Source organism: Hevea brasiliensis, chromosome 13, assembly GCF_030052815.1.
Source record: "Hevea brasiliensis isolate MT/VB/25A 57/8 chromosome 13, ASM3005281v1, whole genome shotgun sequence".
Lineage (NCBI taxonomy): Eukaryota > Viridiplantae > Streptophyta > Magnoliopsida > Malpighiales > Euphorbiaceae > Hevea > Hevea brasiliensis.
In genome coordinates this window covers 6,905,248-6,915,285 of record NC_079505.1, presented here as the reverse complement: position 1 = coordinate 6,915,285, position 10,038 = coordinate 6,905,248, and the positions used below count along the sequence as shown (strand labels likewise).

The window sequence follows — 10,038 nt, the reverse complement described above, 5'->3', positions numbered from 1 at the left end:
TTTTGCACTCGATTGTAACATTACATTTCAATTTCAACCATGAATCAATAATTAATGTTAAGATTTTAGATTACATAATTAATAGATTACGTAGTCTTATAAGTCTTTTGCTAAGAGGCAAATGAACATCTAGAATTTAAATAATTTGGCTAAATAATAGGTGTTTTTGGCCTTAAGATTGGAGAAGTTATTAATTTCTCCACAGATTGCCTCCCAAGTATTCCAATTTGATTGTTGAGTTTAATTTAGCGTAAATTATAATCTCATCTTTATTGTAAGGTAGTTTTAATGAGTTGGTGTTTATATTTTTAGACTCGAATGAGTTAGTCATAGAATTTTGAATCTTTTATTTAGTCTTATGTGCAAAAAGACTTTTTTTTTCAAATACACATACTTCTTGAGAGCATTCCAAGATTTGCTCAATAATTTTCTTGAAGTTTTTTTGTGTCTTAATAATATTAATTATTATTTTATGATTTAGTGATATTATTATTTTTTTAGTTTCTTTAAAATAAAAATTAAATTCAAACCATATTACCACATTTGGCATGTGTGGAAGTGTTTAAGTAGCAAGTGGGTTGGAATTGGGATAATACCTACTGTGGACAGTGGAGGCCACTTAATTTAAGACCTAGAAAAGGATATTTCCTTTTCTTTTTGTTTTCTTCAATTTTTTTTTTTAATAAAGTAGCTTTTTGAAAAGTTTGAAATATATTTTTTAATATTTTACATTATCTCTAATATAATAAAAATATAAATTATTTTTAAAGGAAATTTTTTCTTCCTAAATGCAACCTATATATTTATAATGATTTTAAAAGGTTTCGGGAGGCTAAGGTTACCCTTGTCCCTCTGCCTTTGCCTCTGCCCTCGAGACCCTGGCCTTCTCTTCTTTTTAAATAAATATATACATTAAGATTAAAATTTCAAATGTATTATTTCTCATACTCTCTTTCTTGTAACCATAAAACTTTGACTTTATTATAATAATAATAATAATAATAATAATAATAATAATAATAATAATTTGGTAAATAAAACCATTCTAATTTTTAGAGTTCACATATAAATAGGTAAGGATATGTATAATTTGATTTAAAGTGTCAATTTGAACCAAATCGAATCTATTTTAGTAATTTAGTTTAGTTTAACTCTTTAAATGATTCAATTTGATTTGATTGTATTTGATTTATGGTGTATTCTATGGTTATTTAGTTTATTATAAAATATAATTATTTATTTATAAAAATAAAATGATTTAACAAAATTTCATAATTCATTTAATAAGATTTTTATAAAATAATACTTTTTTTAAAAAAATAATTAAGCATGAAAAGTTATTAACTTAATGAAAAAATTAATTTTTTTATGTAAAAAAACACATATAATTTTTTTTAAAAAAATTCCTATCGATAAATTGTATCTTGTAAGTTTTTTTAAAAAATTATAAATATAAAATTATATTTACCTACACTAATAGGTTACCTACTCAATATAGCAGGTTACTCATTCATTATAGGAAATGCTAAAATAATTAAAACAATACTAATATTATATACTCATATACTTTACAGAAAAAAGTTTTATTTTATGAAAATAGTATAAGGTGAGTTGTGGAATTATTTTAAATCATCATATCTTTCGTAAAAATTTTAAATTTTTTATAAAATGATAATTTTAATTAAAATTATAAATTTTAAATGTGATATATTAGATTGTTATAACTTATTTGATAATGGTAATAATTAGATAGAGTAAAATGGATAAATGAAAAAAAATCTAATAAAATGCTTACTTTTAAGTGAATTTATTTTAGAAATCGGCTTTATTAATATACACCCAACCAATAAAAATTTAATAAGTTATATTTTTAAATAGGTTATACCATATAATTTTAGATAGGACCTACCATAATTTTATATAACATGACATGTATACATTAATAAGGTATAATACATATATAAATAACATATGAATACGAAAACCTTTGGATTTGCTTAATGACCAACTTATTAACTAATTACACATAAGTGGTTTCCTTGAGGTAGATTAATATCTTCAAGGAGCAAATCTCTTAAAAACCCTAACCTTCAAACCCCTTTTCATATAAAGTAATATAGAAACATTTGGACTAACAGGATGGTTTTCAACCACTTGAAGAGAATAATTCCATATAACAGAAGCAACAATCGCTTTCATTTGTAGGAATGCCGACTCCTTACCTATGCAACTCCTAGGTCCTGCATTGAATGCTACGAACTTGTAAGAAGGCACGTGTTTGATTCTTCCTCCCTCTGAAATCCACCTCTCTGGTTTGAATTCCAAGCAATCTTTACCCCATATTTCTTCCATCCTACCCATTGCGTAGAAAGAGAATAAAATCCTCATATTTCTAGGAACATTATGTCCACTTGGAAAAGTATCTTCTTCAATTGCCACTTTGTGTTCGAAAGGTACTGGTGCATACAGCCTCAAAACTTCACATATAACTGCATGGAGATAAACTAGTTTCCTTCCCTCTTCAATGCTGAAAACCCTCCATTTTTCACTTGTTTTTGCTCCTAAATTTGCTTTGATCTCTTCCAAAATCTTTTGCTCTACAAATGGGTGAGTTCCAACAAGCCAGAAGAGCCAGACAAGACCAGCACCTATGGTGTCTCTCCCAGCTACAAGGAGATTAGATGCCATATCTCTTAGAAACTTGTTTGATGTAGTCAGAATGCCACTTTCTGCTGATACTTCTGCAAAATCATTATCTTCTGCCAGAAAGTATGTTAACAAGTCGAAACCCTCTCCTTCCATTTGATCTCTGCAGCTTTGGCCTACTTGCTCTCGCTTTCTTGTAATACATTGCTCCAAAAAATCATAAAAAATCTTCCAAGCTTTCTTTAACTTCTTCTCTTTCCCAATCTGAAGCCATCTTTGCAACTTCCAAATGCTTTCGGGCAATATATGCCGGTAAATGATGACCTCCTCTATATCATCAAAAGCTTTTTGATAAGCAATTTGAGGGAATTCAATAGAAAGGGAATTTGGGTCGAAGCCTAAAATCAACTCACAGATATTATCAAACGTGAATCGCTGAAACACTTCTCGTATGTCTACTTGTGAAACATTTACCAGAATTGGAAATAAGCCATTTAAGATCTTTTGCTTCAAAGTGATCTCTACAGCCAAATCGAACCTCTTGTTCTTGATTAATAATGAGTGAAATATTCTTCTCTGAATACTCCAGCTATCAGAATCAGAATTGAAAATCCCATCTCCCAGAGGTTAAAAAATCTCTTTGAACTCAGGACCCTTGGGATAGTTGGGGAAGTTCTTGCTCAAAACGTAATGGACGTTCCTGGGATCACTAGTCACCAAAAAATCCATGCCACTAAACCAAGGTCCTTTAAACCGCGACGTGCCTTTTCTTTTTTGGAGAACAATAGTGGCAAAATCATGGACATTTGAGAAGCTGTAAAGAAGAGCTGGAATCCGCCCAAAAACAGGCCAATTGAGGAGTATATGGCTACTTCTATTCCAGCACGAAAGCCATAGAAGAAGAAGAATAAAAACAATGGCGAGAAATGCTGCGATTATCACTGCAGACTGGAACATGTTGATTCAAGCTATGTTGAGTATCTTTTGTTTTTGGATAAGCAACTCTGCTATGTTGCCTTGCTTTGAAATGGCCAAGCTATAGATATTTACAGATCAAGTGATGGCAATTCTGGGATTTAAGTTTGAGTTTTAATAAAGAAATAAAAAGAATTGTGTCCCATCAATAATAGAAATAATAGGGCTGTGCACGATTCTTCGAGATTCAAATTGAATCGAAAAATTGAACTGAACTAAATTAAAATCCAAAAAAATTTTTACTATATGAACCAAACCAAAACAAAGTGGTTTTATTATTTTGGTTCAGTTCTAATTTTGCTTCAGTTACATGAATTATTGAGAATATATATATATATATATATATATATATATATATATATATATATATTCTTATTATAAAATTGGTATATGAAAAAGTTTATTTACTTTTAAAAATGTATTATTTCTTTTATACAATTAATTTTAATCCGAATCAAACTAAATATTTCACAATTTTGAAGGTGACTCATTAATTTAAAAAATATACTATTTAATATAAAGTGTTAATACTCTCCTATATAAATATAAATTTATTTTATTAATTAAGATTCAATTTTACTAAAAAATTTAGATATGCATTTTACCTTTGCCCTATGTTTAAATTTTTATCTAGTTTTCTGTCACCCGATAGACTACTACTCTTTGAGACTTTCGTTGCTTTCTTGCAGAAAGTTTAGGATAATTTTTGTTAGATTGGCATCGTGAGCGGATGCAGGATTAAATATAGAGGATGGACAAAACTTAATCTTAACTTAAAAATTGAAGTTAAAATGAGAATTAAAATATGAAAATTGACCCTAAATGTAATTAGTGACAGATACAGAGATATATTTATATTTAACACTAATTTCAATTTTTAGAAATAAATATATTTATCCATAAAAATAATTTATAACAATAAAAAATTTTTCTTTATATATTTTTACAAACTATATTATTTATGTGGCGCCCCTTACCCGTCTACCGTATAGCCGAGCAAGAAGTGCCACATTCTGTAATGGCCCGGCCCACTAGTAATATAGTCCGCTCTGGGCTAAAGCCCTCACGGTTTTAAAACGCGTCACTAGGGGTTACGAACCACCAACTTATAAACCCAGCATCTCTCCCGTGTTTTGTCGATGTGGGATTTGCCTAGGGTGTTACAATCCACCCCCCTTATGGGACTCAGCGTCCTCGCTGAGGTTTGCCCCACCATCGTTAAAGGTTGCACGGGGAGCGGCTCTGATACCACAAATGTAATGGCCCGGCCAACTAGTAATATTGTCCGCTCTGGGCTAAAGCCCTCACGGTTTTAAAACGTGTCACTGGGGGTTATGAACCACCAACTTATAAACCCAGCATCTCTCTCATGTTTTGTCGATGTGGGATTTGCCTAGGGTGTTACAATCCACCCCCCTTATGGGACTCAGCGTCCTCGCTGAGGTTTGTCCCACCATCGTTCAAGGTTGCACGCGGAGTGGCTCTGATACCACAAATGTAATGGCCCGACCCACTAGTGATATTGTCTGCTCTGGGCCGAAGCCCTCACGGTTTTAAAACGCGTCCTCACTGAGGTTTGCCCCACCATCGCACAAGGTTGCACGCGGAGCGGCTCTAATACCACAAATGTAATAGCCCGGCTCACTAGTGATATTATCCGCTCTGGGCCGAAGCCCTCACGGTTTTAAAACGCGTCATTAGGGATTACAAAATGCCAACTTATAAACCCAGCATCTCTCCCGTGTTTTACCGATGTGGGATTTGCTTAGGGTGTTACAATCCACTCCCCTTATGGGACTCAGCGTCCTCGCTGAGGTTTGCCCCACCACCGTTCAAGGTTGCACGCGGAGCGCTCTGATACCACAAATGTAATGGCCCGACCCACTAGTGATATTGTCCGCTCTGGACTGAAGCCCTCACGATTTTAAAACGCGTCACTAGGGGTTATGAACCACCAACTTATAAACCCAGCATCTCTCCCGTGTTTTGTCGATGTGGGATTTGCCTAGGGTGTTACAATCCACCCCCCTTATGGGACTCAGCGTCCTCGCTGAGGTTTGCCCCACCATCGTTCAAGGTTGCACGTGGAGCAGCTCTGATACCACAAATTTAATGGCCGGCCCACTAGTAATATTGTCCGCTCTGGGCTAAAGCCCTCACGATTTTAAAACGCGTCACTAGGGGTTACGAACCACCAACTTATAAACCCAGCATCTCTCCCGTGTTTTGTCGATGTGGGATTTGCCTAGGTTGTTACACATTCGGTGCCGGAGCACCCTATCTTGTTTTATCATATCTATTGTAAACTTTTGATGTCATTTAAAACATGTATTCTATGTGTAAAAAAAAAATTTTTTTTTTATATCTTATTTCTGTGGAGACCCGGACAGAGCCTCCCTTATTTTATTAGCATCTGGCGGGTTCCACTAATCACCTGTTAACATGTCCATATTTATTTTACACATTTCCATATCATATTCTCATGTATCATATCATTTATAATTATTTATGAGATCTAAAAATGAAGTATTATCTATTGCATTCATATAGAAATTCATAGATAATAAATTACAAGTTTTCATTTCAATCTCAAAGTTTAATTACAAGTCCAAAATGAAATACATCATAAACTAGTAATTACATCATGACTAAACATAATGAACCAAAATACTAGTCTATACATGGGCCCTACCAAAATACAAAAGATCGGTGAGGTGACTCTGGACAATGGCAGATCTGATCAGAGCTCTATCAGTGCACTACTAGTGCTGCTGCTGCGACTACTGTGGCTGTTGGGACTGATGCGGTTGATCTACAGTACCTACGCGATGGAAAACCAACGCACTAAGCATAACGCTTAGTGGTGCATAATTTATAATGACAATATTTTAATAATTTAAAACAATATATGTAACTCATAATTTTTGGGTCTTTTACATTTTTATTGCTCTTTGGAAATAATTAACATTATCGGGATCTTTTATGATTACTTATTGTATTTTAAGTCTTAATTAATTTTTTTTATCAGTGCCCAAGAAAACCTATAACAAATTATAAAAGATTGATATGCGTGTATCGTTAGACACCATATGTCTATCCAAAGATACGCTTGTCGTGCATGAGGCGGCCACATCGAAGCGAGATTCCTGCCAGCTTGTAAAGCCAGAAATAAAGTAGGCACAATGGCCAGTAAGTAGGTATATAGCCTGTAGAACAATTATACCAGACATATATTGTCAGTTCATGATTTTCTCGGTAGGCAGTACTGCTATCTGAAGTCCCTAATTGGTATACCAATTTATCCAAACTAAATAAATAAGTCTAGGTATACTATGGGCAATTAAACATTTTTAATTAATTTAGCACTATTCACTATTACTATTTTCTAGTACTATTCATTGGTACCATTAATTTCATATTAATAGGACATTAGTCCCAATTTACATATTCATATCATTTTTAATATTTAATTCTCTTTATGAGTATTTTAATTATTATATATAATATTTTTCCCATGAACCTTTCTTTAGGTTTATGTTGATGTGTTATCTTTATCTAGGAATTTGACTAGGTTAGGATGACTATTTAATCACAATTCCTTCATAACAATTGCTCCTCTATGTTTAAACTTGAATTTTAGTTTTTGAATCACTGAATTTGGGGTTATAGAACTCAAGTTATGGTCAAAATACCAAAGGAATAGTATTTTGGAACATTTTAGGTTGGCGCTTGATGACCTAACTTGTGCTAACAATTTGGATTGGTTAAAGGAAAAATTGGGTTAAGTAGTCTTCATGAAAAGTGTAGCCCTATGTCTAACTTTCCATGGGTAAAATTTTAGGTCATTTGGACCAGTATAGAAAGAGTTATGACCAAATGAACACGTACTGTTCATTTGGTCATTTTCTAGGTTGGCAGTTTCAGTGGCCCAACTTGTGCTAACAATTTGAATTAGTTAAAGGCAAAACTGGGTTAAGTGGTCCTCATGAAAAGTGTAGCCCTATGTCTAAACTTTCCATGGGTAAAATTTTAGGTCATTTGGACCAGTATAGAAAGAGTTATGACCAAATGAACATGTACTGTTTATTTGGTCATTTTCTGGGTTGACAGTTTCAGTGGCCCAACTTTTGCTACCAATTTGAATTGGTTAAAGGCAAAACTAGGTTAAGTGGTCCCCATGAAAAGCGTAGCCCTATGTCTAAACTTTCCATGGGTGAAATTTTAGGTCATTTGGACCAGTATAGAGAGAGTTATGACCAAATGAACACATACTGTTCATTTGGTCATTTTCTGGTTTAAAAGGTGGAAATCCGAATTTAGGCAGTATTTAGGTTAAGTTTTGGACAGAATTTGGGCATGATTTCTTCATAGAATATGGGCTATTTTGGGTCTAGTTTCACCTCCAATTGGCCTCATACCAATTGGGGTCACACAATTTCATTTATTGCCTAAAATGTGTACTGCCCTCAACAACACAACCTGCAGAAAATAGCACTTCCAAAATTTCATTTCTCCTCCCACTTCCTTGCTTCAATTTGACATTTAAGGCACTTCTAAATATCATCAACACATCTCAACAATCCCAATTGCATGGTATAATACAAAAAATACCAAAGTTAGGCCAAACCCTAACTCACAATTTCAACCTCATAAAATCTCAATGTAAATCAACTTCTAATACTTATAATGCATCAACCAACATCATTAAATCACTTTATATACATCATAGTCATCAAAAACCATCACTCACCATGGGTACCAAAAATTCACTCCCCTCATAACTCACCTATTTCTTTTAGTTTCTTACAAATTTCACTTCATTTTAACCTTAACTCAAGGACTAATAAAGGAAGAAAGGAAGATTAGGCACTAACCTCTTGTGACCTACTTCAAATTTTAACATTTCTTCTTCTTATGGGTATCTAAAGCTTCCTTATGGTGTGGGCTAAATTTTTTGTGAAGTGAGCTATGGTTTTTGGGGAGGAGAAAGCTTGGAAAATCAAGCTTTAAGAAGAACAAAAATGGAGGGAGAGAGCTCCCATGGTGGACGGTTTCCAAGAGAGGGAGAGAGAGAAAAGAGGGAAGAAGAAGATGGAAGCTTGGGGTTGGTGGGATTTTGTCTCTTATCTCATATATATATATATATTTGTACTTTAAATTTTTAATTTGTCATAAGCTCTTTATTTTCTTTTCTTTCCCTTTTCTTTTCTCTTCTTCTTTTTCCTAATTCAAATTCATAAACTTGTAATTTTAATTTATGTTATTTATTCCATTCTCTAAATTTTAAATTTTGACATTTAGGTCAAAATTCACCTCTGGGGGGTGAAATGACCAAAATGCCCTTTTATGGTACTCATCGAGTTATTTTTATTATTTTATACCAATTAATAAATTCTCTATATTTTACTTTATTTTTTTTTTGTCTGCATTTTTTCTATATTTTCTTAACATTTGTTTCTTCAAGTTATGCCTCCTCACTATAGTTTAGGTGTAGTTTCAGACATTTTGACTGTCCGAACAGACATGAGTCGTCAGAACAGTAAAATATACAGACTACCTATGGTGAGGGCCTTACAATTTACCCCTAAAACTATTTTTAGAGATAATTTTTATCTTTAATAGAGACAAATTATTTTGTCTGCAAATATTAATTCATATTGATTCCTCCATCTCACTTATTGCAAATAATAACACGTTATTTATTTTTAATAGTATATCATCAATTTTAATTTATAATTTATAATTTATAATTTAAATTTTCATTTTATATAAATAATTTATTATGATGAAAAATTAATAACATATTATAATGTAATTAAATTTTATTACATTTTTATAATATTTATAAATTTTGAATTACAAATTTAATTAAATGTAATATATATAAAATTTCAAAAATATGTTAATAAATGTATAATAAATATAAATAGAAATCATCAAAATGCTTGTCGTTAAATCCTAGAAGTGTTTTCACCTAATTTTTTAGTTTTTTTAATTATTTAATTTTAAAATTACTTTGAGATGCAAGTGTAAGTTCTTATATAATAGAAATTTATGAATTATTTTGATTGATATTTAAAAATATTTTTAAGATTTCAAAATTTATTATTATATATGTGATTACTTGCAACTTTTTATTATTAACATTATTAGCTTAATAATTAAGAACAATAAGTTGATTAAAAGCTTTAATCATATACAAATTAGATTGAAAGAGAAGTATATAATTTCTTAATTTTAATACATATAAATATAATATAAGAGAAGTATATATGTGTATATGATTAATTGCAACTTTTTATTATTAACATTATTAGCTTAATAATTAAGAACAATAAGTTGATTAAAACCTTTAATCATATACAAATTAGATTGAAAGAGAAGTATATAATTTCTTCATTTTAATGCATAAAAATA

General features: G+C 31.6%; 1 pseudogene; it reads right to left on the bottom strand.

Annotated features, from left to right (window-relative positions):
• Positions 1-1,974: 1,974 nt before the first annotated feature.
• Positions 1,975-3,603, bottom strand: LOC131172056 (alkane hydroxylase MAH1-like; annotated as a pseudogene).
• Between the last annotated feature and the right edge of the window lie 6,435 nt (positions 3,604-10,038).